The sequence below is a fragment of the Ambystoma mexicanum genome, chromosome 8 (genome assembly GCF_040938575.1).
Source record: "Ambystoma mexicanum isolate Mex_15411 chromosome 8, UKY_AmexF1_1, whole genome shotgun sequence".
NCBI classification, from domain to species: Eukaryota; Metazoa; Chordata; class Amphibia; order Caudata; family Ambystomatidae; genus Ambystoma; species Ambystoma mexicanum.
Genome location: NC_090929.1, coordinates 114,140,828 through 114,156,843, shown reverse-complemented (window position 1 = coordinate 114,156,843; position 16,016 = coordinate 114,140,828).

Here is a 16,016-nt window from a genome sequence, read left to right as displayed (position 1 = left end):
ATGATACAGCGTCTACTGAGAATAAAGAAACAGGGCTATTAAATTCAATTATTTAATGTGGTTTAATTTACATAATAAACTTTACACATGAACATATATAAAAGAGAAAAATATAAAAATATAAAATATGAAATGTACAATAAGTGATAAAAGCAGAAAGTAAACAAAAACAAGCAATACAAACCAGAACTATGGTAAACAGGGCTATGATGACAGATTCGAGAGCACTTCCGTCACGATATTGCCCTCTGTGCCCTACAAGGGTATTTATCTGACTTCTAGCACATTGCCCAAATTCAGCAGGACACAGCAGCGTGCCCCCTTCATTGTCAAAGTCATCAGGTTCTACGTGGTTTCACCTACATTTTAAAAGTAGTGGTATCTGTATGAATGATCGAATACAAAAAAAATGAGGAAGAAATGACCGAATATTTTTACCTATCTATTTCGACATTTTGGGTCATTTGTATTAAAATATAGGTGTGGCGTGGGGCAAGGGTATTAGTAAAGGAAGGGGTGCGAAAGAGGGTACGGGGTCAAGGGGAGGCTCCCCCCTCATTATTAGAAAAAAAAGAAATGTGGTATTTTCTACTTTCGAGTTTTTAAATACGATCATTTCATGGTAAACCTTTAAAAGTGGGTTGTTTGATCATGACACGTTGCTGCTGGCCATTAAATTGTTTCCCCTTTCTTATAGCTGCCAAAATACCTCTTCTCCCATCTATGTGACCCCCCTCACCTCCATCTGCCTACATCTTACATATCATTTTATATTTTGGTCATGGTCATCAAGTGGCCACAACCAAACACTCCACTTTTATAACATTGTAGGTCAAGCAACTACAGACCCACTTGTCATTACTCTTAGAAGTGTGACAGGAGACTGCGTTTTGAGCTCCTTCTTTGCATTTAACACTATTAAACAAATAAAACCTGGCACATCTAGTGTTTTTCCATTACACTTCAACAGAAGCTCGCCTCACTTCTCACGTTCATTGTATCTTCTCGAATAGATAACCAGTTTCTTGGCTGCCTTAACCCTTGACACTGGGCCAGACAAGCGATCTTGAATCTTCCCTCATTGTCAGCTGTTTTCTTCTACTGCGCCACACTTTCCACCCTTCTATTCATGCGGTCCTAGTTTGCTAAAATGCGACGTGGAACATCCAGATTCTATATATATATATATATATATATATATATATATATATATTGGCAGTACCGCCTGCAGTCTATTCACTACGTATAGCCAGTCTTATGATTACTTAGTCTACTTGCATTTCAGCATGTGTACAATTCTAATTCAGTGATCTCCGTACGTGCAATCTTCATTCCGCACAGGAAATATTGCTCAATTCTTTACTTCGCCATCAGATTCTGTAAGGACTATATACTCTCTTCTTCAGCATCTCTTCTGAGTGCGTTATTTCCGCTGCATGTGACGTCACAAGACTTCTCTTTCATTCATCTTCACACTTCTTCCAGAACTTCCTTTAGAAGACTGTCATTTCTCTGCGGGTACTTCATATAGGGTTTTCTCAATGGATACATTGTTTCAAGGACTCTCCACGGTATAGGGACCATCAGTGGCGTTGCGCATGTCGCAATTTCCGGTTTCCAACATATAGGCAAAACGGGGGCAGGACTTCTGGTAAAGGCACTTGGCTCCTCTTCTACAGTATAGCACAACATGACATAGCACAACACAACATTGTGTAGCTAAACCCCAGAAAAGACCACCGCACATCAGATTTGCAAATGCTCCACTGGCTCTCAGTGAGTCAGAGAAATGATTTCCAAACCTTCTGTGTTATGCATCGAGCCTCCTGGAAAGAGGTCCTCTACATACCTTAGCCAAACACCTAAGACATGCTCACCCACAAGACCCCTTAGGTACGCCAACTCAATGGAACGCACTGACAGACCCTCAGTGGCAGAACCCAAGCATCCAAGCCCTTTGGAGCCAGTGTGCCTTCCCTTCTCAGTATAAAGTCAGGCAATTAGGTGCAGGAAACCTCTAAAAACATAGCTCAGCAAGCAGTCCTCTACCAAAGACATCCCCAAGTTAGACCTCAAAGTCTCTACTGTCCTTGGTAATCGGCCAGAATCAGCCCTAGTGCCCAATGATCTGCTGAGGATCTGCAGCACCACATGTACTTGATGGAACCTGGTTACGGCTGCCCTTGCACTTCTCCTGGCCATTCCTCCTGGCCATTTCTCAACAAATGCTCATCTGGTACTATCATACTCCCAGGGTCTGGCATGGCCTCTGGTTCTCAGGGCCAAGCGTGCAACTCAAAGACCTATGGACTACTTATGAACTTCATGTGCCCGCCCCCAGCTTGTAAATCCTTGCTTAGTAACTGCTAGGATTATGCTCCCCCAATTCTCCCCTGCCTTTTAGCACTTGCCTCATCTTGAATCCCCCAAGGAGTATGAGTGAGTAGATTACCCGGCCCCCCGTTACTCCCTGTTCAATCCACCCTGTGTGATCAGATGCCCATCTCCTTTGCTTGGGGCACCATAAAGTGAACACCTAGTAGTGGGCGCCTTACAGATCGACTAAAAATAAATATATATATATATATAGCATTAAAAGAAAAGAAAAACAAGCATGGTATGGAGTAGCATAGCATAGTCACGTAGTCCAGCATACTATGACCAAACCACTCAGGTGAGCTGGTGGGTGGGTGGATGTGTGGTTGGATGGATGGATAATGGATGGATGGATGGATGGATGGATGGATGGATGGATGAATAAATATATAGATGGTTGGATGGATGGGTGTGTAGATAGATAGATAGATAGATAGATAGATAGATAGATAGATAGATAGATAGATAGATAGATAGATAGATGACTTGATGGATGGATGTGTGGATAGATAGGTGGATGGATGGATGGATGGATGGATGGATGGATGGATGGATGGATGGATGGATGGATGGATGGATGGATGGATGGATGGATGGATGGATGGATGGATGGATGTTTGGATGGATGGGTGGATGGATGGATGGATTTCTAACATAGCTCAACAACTAAGCATATCATGTAAGACTCATTAAACTCAAATATCAATCGACCTAGATTCTAGATTCTGGAAAGTGCAGTCCCTTTGCATCTGAAGAACTATGTAGAACAGCACACGCTGAACCAAAGACAACTGGAATCTGAAGCAGCACAAAGCATGAAATCCACCACACTGCACTGCGACTGCACACCGGAGACAGACACCAGGAAGCCTGGTTACTGCCTGGCCTATAGGCTACCATTAACACGATTATTCAAAAGCATCTCTATAGTCAGAATAAATCAGTGACTTGGGATCTCGGGCTGAGGGATCAAATGGGATCTATGTGACTTGATGGAATTTTAGCTGGTCGAAATCGTTTTTACCTCATTTATTTACCACACTTTTTACCAATAAAAGTGGGTGGACCCGAGAGGACCTGCCCACACCACTCGTCACTCATGCGTCCCTTTTCTATATGGCTGACTCAATCTACCACAAGCCCATTTGCAGTAAAACAAGGATTGAAATGCTGTTAAAAATAATTCGACCACTTTATATTGGACTAAAAACCCTAATGGACTCCATATTTTCTTTTAAAGCACTCTTGCCATTAAACTGGAGGGACATCCCTTCTCCTCATGTCACCTTCAACGTGGAATGCCGCCGGCATCTTTCCACGCTTGCTTTGATTAATCTGTCGCTCCTTGAGGTCATCAAGGGGCATGGCTTCAATTTGCATACAGAAGCAATCACCCGCCAGGCTCACATCCACACCAGAGGGCGCTATTGGCATCAATATACACCCTGTGAACGTGGAAAGACATGGCGTGCTCCAGGGGGTCTCCCGCCAATGAAAGCACGTCATAACCTATCATCTGATTACCTCCCCCGGGGGCTCCCTGTGCAGGAGAGCTCTCAAAGAAATGAGAAGCCTCGAGAGATGTGTGACCCTCCAGTCTCTTTCTCTTTGGCACTCCCTGGGGCATGCCCGATAGCTGCCACTTTCATTTATTGTTTATCTCTTGGCTATACACAAGCCCCTGAGGGGTCATGCAACAGCGTCCCAAGACCCCCACAAAGTGCAAAGCTAATAAGGGTCTGACCGTGCATTGCCTTTGGAGCGTCTGGGGCCGCTTCAGTAATGCACAGGCTTTCTGCACAGGGAATTTAAAAGACAAGCGCTCATTTCCAGCCCACATCCCCAGTGGGGATCTACAGTGACCCCTGCTGGTCAAGGACAATTACTGACCGCCAAGATCACCCGCTCGTGGGATATCAAGCGATAATCGCCAGTGATGCAATGTGTGTTAAAAAATATATATATATTACCTTCTACTTGTAACATAACAGAAAGACTGGCCACTTCAGTTAGCACAGCACACTTGCTACAGCGCCTGCTAGTGGCAATCTAGCTGGAGCTAGGACTGTTTCTTTTCTTCCCTTTTTAAACCCCACCTTAACATTGATGGCGTTTGGTAAACATTCCGAGCCAAAACGACGGGTGCCCCCTTCATCCTGGGCATCAGGGAAATAACCATTTCAAAAACACAAAGAGTGATGTCTCACAGAACTGTCATTTCTTCCAGTTATATCATATTCAGGACTCGAGACAGTGATGAAAAATGCGATGGGTCGGTGTGAACTGTTAATTCATAAGGAAATCTATGTTTTTATTTTAAAATATGCATTTAAATTTTTTAAAGAAACAACAAAGTCAAAACCCTTCAAAATTCATTAAAAACAAATTATGTTTCTAAAAACACCTATTTCATACAAATGCAAAAAAAAGAAGAAAGTGTATGCAATGTGCAAAATACACAGAGCATGTGTGTGCAAAAAAGCAGAGCGTGTGTGTGCAAATAAGCAGAGCGTGTGTGTGCAAATAAGCAGAGCATGTGTGTGCAAAAAAGCAGAGCGTGTGTGTGCAAATAAGCAGAGCGTGTGTGTGCAAATAAGCAGAGCATGTGTGTGCAAAAAAGCAGAGCGTGTGTGTGCAAATAAGCAGAGCATGTGTGTGCAAAAAAGCAGAGCGTGTGTGTGCAAATAAGCAGAGCATGTGTGTGCAAAAAAGCAGAGCGTGTGTGTGCAAATAAGCAGAGCATGTGTGTGCAAAAAAGCAGAGCGTGGGTGTGCAAATGCGCATGTAGGGAGACAATCATTATTAACTTCCTGCACCATCTCTACTATACTTGTGTCAATCTAAGAGAGCTATAAACTGACAGTATGTCACAATCCTTGTCGCACCCGTGGCTCATTTCAAGTGTAAGTCAACTCGAGGTATTTAAGGGAAGCATATAGGTGAGCTGCTCTACGTTTAATTCATGAATATCCCATTTCACTTAGTTTCCATGGAATTCTCATCTAGTTCCGCCGGAACTGATGTCCGATTTCCTCAGGGCTTGAAAATGACAGATAACTTATACTTTTTTGACAAGACCGTTATTGTATTTGTATATCTTCTTATTTTCTTTTATCTTTTTGTGCACCAGCCCGTAATAAAATCTGAATTGATTCTACAAAAACAAGAGATAAAAACTGAATTTTTAAAAATAGAAAACACTGCCCATTCGCAACTCTTTATACAGTCTCATACATTCCCATTAATTTATTTTTAAGAACATTTACCAATTTGTTTCTTCCTTCTAGGGTGACGGGAGGTTGTCTCTGTCCTAAACCAAATACACAGGATAAGCCTTAGTTATCTGGAAAGACATAACGCAGATGGGGAATTAGCCTCTTATTCTGGTCTGTGGCGCGATACCGGCACAATCACCAAAAGGCATACAGCGCATATCACTCTCCTCTGCTATGTATGTCTTTCTCACAGTCACCAATGCTCCATTCACAAAGATGTCCAACAATGCTGCACTGACAATCCCTAATGAGAGTGAAACGCAGATGCGGCTGTTTGCATCCTTGAGAATTGTCTGTCTTGGGTTCATAAAGCTCTGCTTGAGACAACGCTGCCCATATAAAATGACAGTTCTCCCATATGGAACTAAAAATGCAAAGTTTCTGTTTAATTTGCATAACCACAATGCATTGCTTCGCATGTCGGAACTGGGTGTGAATTTCGAAGGTGTCCAGTAGATGGTGCTGTAGCATGTGACGCTTGTTAGTTGAACTAGCCTAGTCTAATCAAACACAAACATGCGTGTAGAAAACCTCATCAAACAGCACTGCTGCAGACTAGCACCATAAATAAATGCAATTATTTGTATGCTGCAGTATTTAGCCTTGTTCAACACACTCACAATGTTACCAAATAAAGCAAAAGAAATACACCGGAAATAAAGTGATTTGCCAAGGGTCAAGAGGTGGAAGTTGGGGGGTCTTGAATTTGAATCCAGGTCTCCTGGATTCACATTTGTTGATTTTGCCAGTTTTCTGTCTATTCCTACCAAGTTTTGATTACTTGTGTTGGCCCTCATAGGTGTGCAGATGCCTTATAATGGGAACACAGCCAATGATAGGCTGCACCCCTAAAACACCTGTATATCACATCCTGGGGTAAAAAACAAAACAAGTGGAGACGTTCAAAATTAAGGGCCAACAACATCACCAAAAATAATTTGAAAATTACTAACCTTATACACCAACTGTGATCAAAATGTTTGGCAATTGTTTGCACGCACCAGCGTGTATGTTCTATAAGTTAAAAACAAGCATTGGCAACAGCTTGGGCCTTTGTGTAGGCATGGGAAAGGCAGTTGCCCGGCACAGCCACAGTGTTATTAACTGGCTGGTGATGGTAGCAGCTGCAAAATGGTGTGAGTACCTGGGCATAGCAGTACCTGGCAAATGCCTAATACTTATAAACAAGCCAAAACGGTTGGCTTTGCCAATGCTTGTTTTTAACAGGACGTCAAGGAAGGAAATGCATAATGCTTATAAATCGAGTGGCTAAAGACAGAGCTGGTTAAACCATTTTTATTACACCGGTACCGAGGTTACAACTCCAATTAAACCATTAGCTCTCAGAGGATTGCCTTGAAAAAACACTGGCAGGCACTTTGAGTGCAAAGTATGATGGAAAGGCTTGATTGAAGCAAGCTCAAAGAGTTCCCTTGAGAAGGTGTTTTTGGGCGGGGAAGGGCAGGAACTGGGTGGGAATGGACATAGGGATTTGCATGGACATGGGCAGTCAACAGGTGAGCAAATAACCAAACAACACCAAGGGCCCGATTCATGGAAATGTGCACAGAAATCCAGCAAGGGCCGAATGCCGAGAAGGACACTGCATATGACTGCACACAGAAAGAAAAATGCGTGCCTGTTTATTCATGTATTTACAGCGCAAAGTAACCGTATTCCCAAGTCGTGCCCGGAACGCCCCCGGCACGACCACACGCAAAGCATGAACAGCCAGAACAGCTATCTTTGCATGCTCCCCCGTGTGCGAGTACACACACCCTTCAAACAGTGCGTGGGGTCCCTCATAAGCAGGCCTGTGACTTGGGCACCCTGCGCGGGGTCCCCGTAACTGTATTTGGCACCCCAACATGTGTATAAAAAATTGTGCCTCAACAATAACTCGAGTAATCTGCTTGTGAACCCCCGTAAAATGTCCTTGCACCCCGCTACACTGCTTACGCGCACCCCTAAATTACATCGGAACCCAGAATTAGTACCGGCACCCCAAAATCCGACATTAAACCCCACCTGCATGCAGCAAATCCTACGCGCAAGTGTACTTACGCCTGCCTTTGGGTGGCGGATTGTATGAAGGACTTGCGTGGCCATTTCCCAGCCAAGCCGTTGCCCTATCAAATCCATGATTACGTCTCGTACCACTGAATTGTGGGCATGCGAGGGACTGCCTGCGGACCATCCTCCACAATGGCCACTTTTTTGCAAGTTCTTCCCCTTTTTTGGTGTTCCACCCCCTTCACAGCCCTATGCGCAAGCCACGCCCACGCTCTGCTTGGATCCTCACGCAAGGCCCTCGATGGCTTGCACAGATGTGCAGAGTCAGCGCGAACTCCACGCAACTCCAGGAAAAATACCACGCATTCGATTCCATGAATCGATGAAGGTTGATTTGGGTGCATTTGCGCGTGCAAATACCCTATTTTCCATGCAGATAATTCCATGAATCAGCCCCAAGAAGCTTTGTGTCCCTCGGCATATGCCATTTCTCCCTATCTGTACTCTAGTGCAATAGTGTTGGCTTATATGTGGGTAGCTAAAGACAAGATAGTCGAAATTTCGTACACATCCCTCTTGGTCTCTTTCGTGATCCTAGCAAAAGAAAATTATAATGTGCAAGGAATTGGCTATGAAAAAGGAAAAATTAGACAAGAATTCCTGCTCTATTCATAGCAACTTAATTCATCGATAAAAAGGACAATTTTAGTCAACAGTTTTTGGAAACACAGAATGCTTAAAAAAAAAACAAGCATTGGCAAAGCCAACAGCTTTGCCTTTTGTGTATGCATAGGGTAGATATATTTCAGTCACTGCCATAATGGTACTACATCACCATAAGTGGCCAACAGCTTTCCTTTATCAGTCCGTCTTGCCCCTTGCATTCCTCCTGTCTTTTCAGAGTGAAAGTTCCATGGCCACCATGTGCCAGTCCCGCTTCCGGTCTTTTCAGCTTCTCGCCGCCCAACATTGGAATGCCCTTCCGGTGGCTATTCGCTCTATCACTGACTACTCTATTTTCCACTCTTCTTTGAAATCTCATCATTTACATTGTTCTTGATTGTCTGCTACCAGCATTGATGTTCTGATGTTTATTTACCATTATTATTGTACCATATTTTGTTTTTAAATTGTACAGCACTTTGGATAAAAGCGCTATATAAAACACAATAAAATACAAATACAAATACAGCTGGCATATTGTGTTAGTACCTGGCCATATCATGGCATTGCATGGCAGATTAATAATGGCTATACAAGAACCAAAACCGCTGAATTTGCCAATGCTTGTTTTTAACAGGCATTCAGTTTAAGGGAAAAATGCAAGTACGCACTTATTGTTTTAAAATCAAGTCACTGAATGCACACTTGGTTAAGACATTTTTCTTATATCAAGAGCTAATTTACAGCTGAAACTGAATCATTCCCTTTCAGAAGGCTTCTTAATAATAAGACTTGCATCCCATTAAAAGCACAGAGCTACCTGAAAGAGTTCCCCAGGGTTGGGGGAGGTGTGCCTAGAGACGGGATGGGCAGGTAGTCAGTGAGAATTGCTATAGGGACTAGCGTGGCAAATCTTGTTGCATCATCTACACGGCTGCCCCCCTGAAGTCCCCAAGCTACCTCACTGAGAAACTCAGCATCTCCAGAGGCCTGTGATCCAGCAGAAGTAAGGAAATGTGCAGACTTGAATTACGACAGTGCATGAAGGAAAGAACCAGAAGACAGGCCGTATCGGTCCACGCTCCAAGACTCTGGAACCTCCTCCCAGTCAACATCAGACTTGCCCCATCACTTCCACAGTTCAGGAAAGAGCTCAAGACCTTCCTCTTCAAGGAATCACTCCTCCTTAACACCTAGGTCTAGACACCCTGCCCGCATCACCCTACCTGAGACTCGGTGATCTGCTCCCCACTAGCATCTCGCCTTTCTGACAATTGCCCACTCTCCCCTGTTAGCTCCCCGCTCCTTTTTGCCTCTGCTGCCTTCACTGTGCTCTTCCCCCTATGATCCTAAAGCGCTCTGCTGCTTCCTGAAGCTAAGTTTGCCCTCAATAAATAAACTAAAAATAATTCATAGTAATAGTGGGGCATGGGTGGACAAAACGACAAACGACACCCAGAGGCTGTGTGCCCATCCTCACCCTCTATCTCTACCTATCTTCACTTCTTGTGGCAATGTTACAGCACCACCTAACAGCCAAAACTAAAATTACCATTGCCTGATGATAGCTGCGAGACAGACGAAAAGAGCAAAAAGCTATGCTATTTTACGACACAAGGGGCACTGCCGCTGAAATCCGGCTAAGCTGACAGGCTGACAGAGAAAGAAGATTGTGCCAACCTGACCCTGGCAACCCCACGCTGGCTGGGGGTGGGCGAAAGATTGAACTTCTTAAAGCAAGGTTGTACAAGGCGCTCATTAAGATTTAGGCAGTAATGGCAAAAACAGGCAGCTTTTGCAAGGTTCCAAAGAAAACTACACATCTATACAAAGTCCAGACCATACATGAAGTCCTCTAATGGAGCTCAAATATTAGGAGTTACTCACTAGAACCACTTTTTATGGACATAGGTGAGTAGAACGCTTTAGGAAGCCAAGACAGGATTCAAATGTGCAGCAGTTACACAACTGACTGAGCTGCACTGAAGAGTTAACCCATTCACGTCATTGAGACAGGTCAAGTGCGGCCCCAGGGGCACAGCCACATCTGCGGAGGGAAGCGAGGATGCCTGAGAGATGACACCCCCTTGACACATGTACTTGATGTGTCCATTCTGGAGACAGCCGTGAAGGCAGCTGCTGCGCCTTGTCGCCCACACACACGGGGCGATGATGTGAAAATCTGGGCTCACTGATAATTGTTGCAGAAGCAGAGCGGGCCTTTCACCTCTCCACCGTTTCTCACGATTAGCTGCCGCTCTGCGGTGCTCTCCTGCAAGGGTCCGCACATGGGAGGAGGGGAATAGGGGGGCTTCCATCCCGACCTGGGTCTTTGAAAATTGACCCGGCTGTTATCCACGCTCTTTGGAGCGCGTGCATTCCTCGGTATTTCCCCAACCATGTTATAGACACAACACGGATTTACTTGCTGAGGTGAAATCAGTGCTTTAAATCGGCTGGTCCTTCCCGGCCCTCAGCACCTGCACTTCTTATTTTGAAGCACTTCAGTACCTGCACTTCTCAAAGCCTGAAAGAGAGTAGTATTACCTCCGCGTCCACTCTTCCTCGTCCCAGTACTTACTTCATGAGGCCCCGCCTCCGACACAGGACCTTCTTTTATTTATTTTGTTCTGCATAACTCGTTCCCTTAACCCACGGCATCCAGTTTAACATATCCAAGCCGGAGCATGTGACCCCCCCACCCCGCAGGGAGGGTGAAGAGGTTTGTCAATACTGTGACGAGGAAGAGTGAGAGTAGGAGTAATGCAGATTACTGGTAAGTAATCAGAGCAGCACTCAGGAGATGAAAATGAAAGCATTTCATTTCATGTTATGGCATGAAAGGGCTAAGATTCCGCAGCCTTTGCTGGGGAAAGCAGTGCCCTCTCTGCCGGGTACACCCATTTTTGGTGCCGTCCTTTCGGCGGCGAAAGCCGTTCCAGCGCCGTTGATTCAGCGCAAGGGATGTTCGGACACAGCTGATATTGCAGCATTGTCCAAATATAATGGACTATGCCTTGCAAATGCTGCACACATTGACAGGTACTGTGGTCCACACACCCTGTTAACGTGCTTGGTTTGCAAGCACTAATCCGCCGCTCACAGGGCGGTTATCGAAATGGGCAGCCAGGTCAGCTGCTAAATAGTGACATTTAGCCGCTGGACCTAAAAGCACTATGCCAAATACGCTGCACATTAATTAAATTAAAAGAAAAAAAACACCATGAGGTCTTGATCCCTGGTCTGCCAGAGTGGAATGCTTAGCAATTAACCAGTAGGCCACAAATGGTCTAGAGTATCACTACGCATACATTTCATACTTAGACTACAATTGAATATGTGCAATTGTAAAACTTGAAATGTGTGCGTATCCAAACAATAGGAACATCGTGGCATAGTGGCTATGTACTGCTCCTTGAACTCCTGCAGGCCACGTTCGCGATAACATTCCTTTTAATTTTATTTTAAATTAACTTTTAAATTTGCTTAGTGGTTTCTCCCCCTGACACTATTCCCCATTACTGGCACCGACTCAGTGGGGTCTAGGGGGAGCGGTTCAACCCCCCCACCTCTGAAATAATCTATTGCATACTGGTGCATAACTTATTAAAGAATGGGAAAATGTGTATTATGAAGCCTAAGATACGATGTGATATGATGTTATAAGTCATTTATCACGCACCTATACACAACTAATGCAAACTATGCAAGCAGAAGCTCTGGGCTAGGAGGAAAGGGTGTATTGGCCATGCTTGCAGGCGTGACAGCAGCAATTTGCCATAAATAGCCGTGATTGAAAGAGAAAGGCCGCGTGGCTATTGATCCTGATTTGTCAATTGATGCATGTCACTGACATAACGAGTGCCCTCTTTGACTATAGCAGAGGCCGGCCTGACATTTAGCAGCTGACCATTAATGCAAAGGATCATTACTGCGTTCAAACCCTTCCCAATTGCTGGCATTTTCGGAAGATGAGTGAACAGGAACTCAGAGGGCACCTTGATATCCTAGTTTCTGGTACTGCCACGTTACATTGGCAGGTTTGTTTTCAATGGCTGCCATATATACTCATATATATGGCATTCCAGGGAAAGTATACAAGTTACATGTGCATCACTGCAGGGGAAGTAGAACTTGCATACTTACACTGCAATGACATATGTATTTGCACAACTATAACAACAAATGTATATATGTTTGGCAGATCTTTTATTTGATTTTTTAAAATGATAATTAAGCAATAAGCCCCAAGCGGGGGGGGGAGGGGAGAAGGGATTACCATTTCAGGTAATGCGCCGGCGCCCATAGTAGTTATTCTAGAGAAGCAACAACAGTAGGCCTTGACGAAATGAGGTGATCTCATGACAGACCGATCCCTCTAAATGAGTGTACATTCTGTCATTTCACGCTAGTTTGGCACATGACTTGGGCTTTAAGTGGGCCAGGTGAAAGAACAAAGAAATATCGAGGCTGAGTACCACAAAGGAAATACACCAATCGCGGGCTAAAAAGATTCACAGATCTTTTATTACTGTACAGTTTACAAAGCAAAACAGATAGCTATCTGGCTCCCAACACCTCGCAATGTGTACCAGCCGACAAGGAGAGGTGAGAGAGTGCTGGACATCTAAACATTCATGCTTTTATACAATTCGTCTAATATAGTCCAGCCTCTCTTCTCGTTAATAATTTGTAGTCTAGAGTTCGTGCCTAGTTCACATACAGATTATACAATATTATGCAAAGGATTACATAGGTTTGCATTTCCATGAAGACACAATGTTGATGTATGTTCTCAGATCCCCCAGTAAGATTTATACAAAGTTCTTTTACAATACAGTTCGACCAATGCATACGCTTGAGGTTTGTTCTTCATTGTCCCAATGTTTATACAAGGATGAGTCTTGTGAGCACAGACAACACTTAAACAACAGTTCATATGAAGCACTAGGTCTCATTGCTCAGTCTAAACAGTTGGCTCTCGGACAGCCGAAACATTAACAGAACTCAAAGGTCGGAAGGCATGGTTACAAGTTGAAAACATAGTCCACCATTTTAGAACAAAGAACACACGAGTAGAAATCAAAATGGCGGATGAATCTTAAAATGGGGGCGAAGTTAACCCAAAAATCGGAACTTTGCAATGCGGTTTTCCGTGTAGCACGAGTAGGATTAGGCCCATATGAATGCTAAGGAGGCACTATATAATTACCGTTTGACACAGGTCTAGCTGGGGCAGACCCTACCAGTCTCTAAAACCTGCTCCTGAGCCAGGGCTCTGCTGCCCTCCCTCCCGTAGCCCTAGAATGACCAACTCGTTAGGCAGCCTTTTCACTCTAAAAGTCATGTGGTTAAAGGGCTTACTGCAGGGTCAGTGCTTCTGATTAGTAAAAAAGGAGAGACAAGAGTATCAGCAGAGATGGTGCACACTTCTGTCATTCCTTTTGATACTCCCACCTCTCCTTTTGTTTCTTAATCAGAGGCGCATAGCTCTTACGCAGCCCTTTCACCACGCAGCTATGTTGAGTTAAAGTGGTGAGTTTAGAGGCCGCAGAGGTGATTGGCGCCCCCTACAAAGAAACAAAAAGGAGAGGCGGGTTGACCTGTGATTAAGCAACAAAAAGGGGAGGCGGGCATACCAAAAGATATGATACCAGTGCACCCCACCTCTGCTGCTTGACTCCCACTGCCTTCCCAAGTTGGGAACCAAGCAAGTTCGTGCTCCCCTGACACCCCACCCACCTGCACTTAGGCCACATCCACTAGAGCTCCCTCTATTCCTCCTCCCACTTGAAGCACTGAGCATGACCAACTACATCCAAGCTCTTTTCAGTGATACGCATCCTACTTGACACCTCCAATATTTCCCTGTCGGGCAGACCACCTCGGGCAGCTTCTGTGCCATTTCTCATTTAACCCCAGGTAAATATTCCATTCTTTAGTTGCTCTCCACCTGACTGCAAGGGGCGCAAGAACACCATCTGCTTCCCCACTTGTGGAGAGGGCAGGAGCCCCCACATCCATCAGGAACGAGGACCCAGCCACGAGGACCCAGCGAGAGGTCCCTGCGAGGAGCAAGCTGCATCCACGCTGCAGCCTGCCCTCCCGCCTGCAGACACAACCAGATGCTGCATCCTGCCCCTGCTAGGGCACCCCATCGCTTCCACGGCTCCCCTTGCCCCCAACATCGCCTTTAGACTGCACGCGCCGACATCTCCCAATTCCAAAATGTCGGGCGCGATGCGGCATGAAAACGAGGCTGAGACGCTTCCACGTTGCTAGGCAACGCTTGTTCGTATTTGTATTTAAATATAAACTCCCGCCGGCAGGTGGAAGAGCCGGCGGCAATCCAAAGGCCTCTTAAGGCCAGGCGACCCTGTTTGCCAACCATCTGCTTCCCCACTTGTGGAGAGGGCAGGAGCCCCCACATCCATCAGGAACGAGGACCCAGCCACGAGGACCCAGCGAGAGATCCCTGCGAGGAGCAAGCTGCATCCACGCAGCAGCCTGCCCACCCGCCTGCAAACACAACCAGATGCTGCATCCTGCCCCTGCTAGGGCACCCCATCACTTCCACGGCTCCCCTTGCCCCCAACATCGCCTTTAGACTGCACGAGCCAACATCTCCCAATTCCAAAATGTCGGGCGCGATGCGGCACGAAAACGAGGCTGAGACGCCTCCACGTTGCTAGGCAACGCTTGTTCGTACTTGTATTTAAATACAAACTCCCGCCGGCAGGCGGAAGAGCTGGCGGCCATCCAAAGGCCTCTGAAGGCCAGGCGACCCTGTTTTCCAACCATCTGCTTCCCCACTTGTGGAGAGGGCAGAAGGCCCCACAACCATCAGGAACGAGCACCCAGCCACGAGGACCCAGCGAGAGGTCCCTGCAAGGAGCAAGCTGCATCCACGCAGCAGCCTGCCCTCCCGCCTGCAGACACAACGAGATGCTGTATCCTGCCCCTGCTAGGGCACCCCATCGCTTCCACGGCTCCCCTTGCCCCCAACATCGCCTTTAGACCGCACGCGCCGACATCTCCCAATTCCAAAATGTCGGGCGCGATGCGGCACGAAAACGAGGCTGAGATGCCTCCACGTTGCTAGGCAACGCTTGTTCATATTTGTATTTAAATACAAACTCCCGCCGGCAGGCGGAAGAGCCGGCAGCCATCCAAAGGCCGCTTAAGGCCAGGCGACCCTGTTTGCTCCTGTTTGCGCTCTGTAGCGCACGTGTGGTCAGCCCCCCCTGGGGCAGTGTTTAAATCCTGTGCCCCCACAGAGCAAGCGCTACACGCTGCATAGTTGCATCTTCACACCATGAGGCTAAGGCCATCCAAATTGCCTGAGGCCGATAGCATCTGTAATCCACCAGCTACAACAACACGGCCACATGTTGACCGCCGCACCATTCTTCAATTCCAATGAAAGCCGACCTCCATACAAAAACTCCCCTGTCTTGAGCCTGTATGGAGCTGTAGGAGCCTGGGCCCACACCTCTGCCCTTCCTGCTCCAGGTAAACTGCTATTGCTACCGTGCTGCACGATCGACCACTTACAGTTGGAACTCCTTACCTCCGTGTACCCACACACAGTCACTCCCCTAGCAATGATCGTATTATAATGCCACTCCTCACCATGCTAACTAAAATCGACTTTTGGCCACCCATTGCCTGTGCACCTTGCTAGCGACC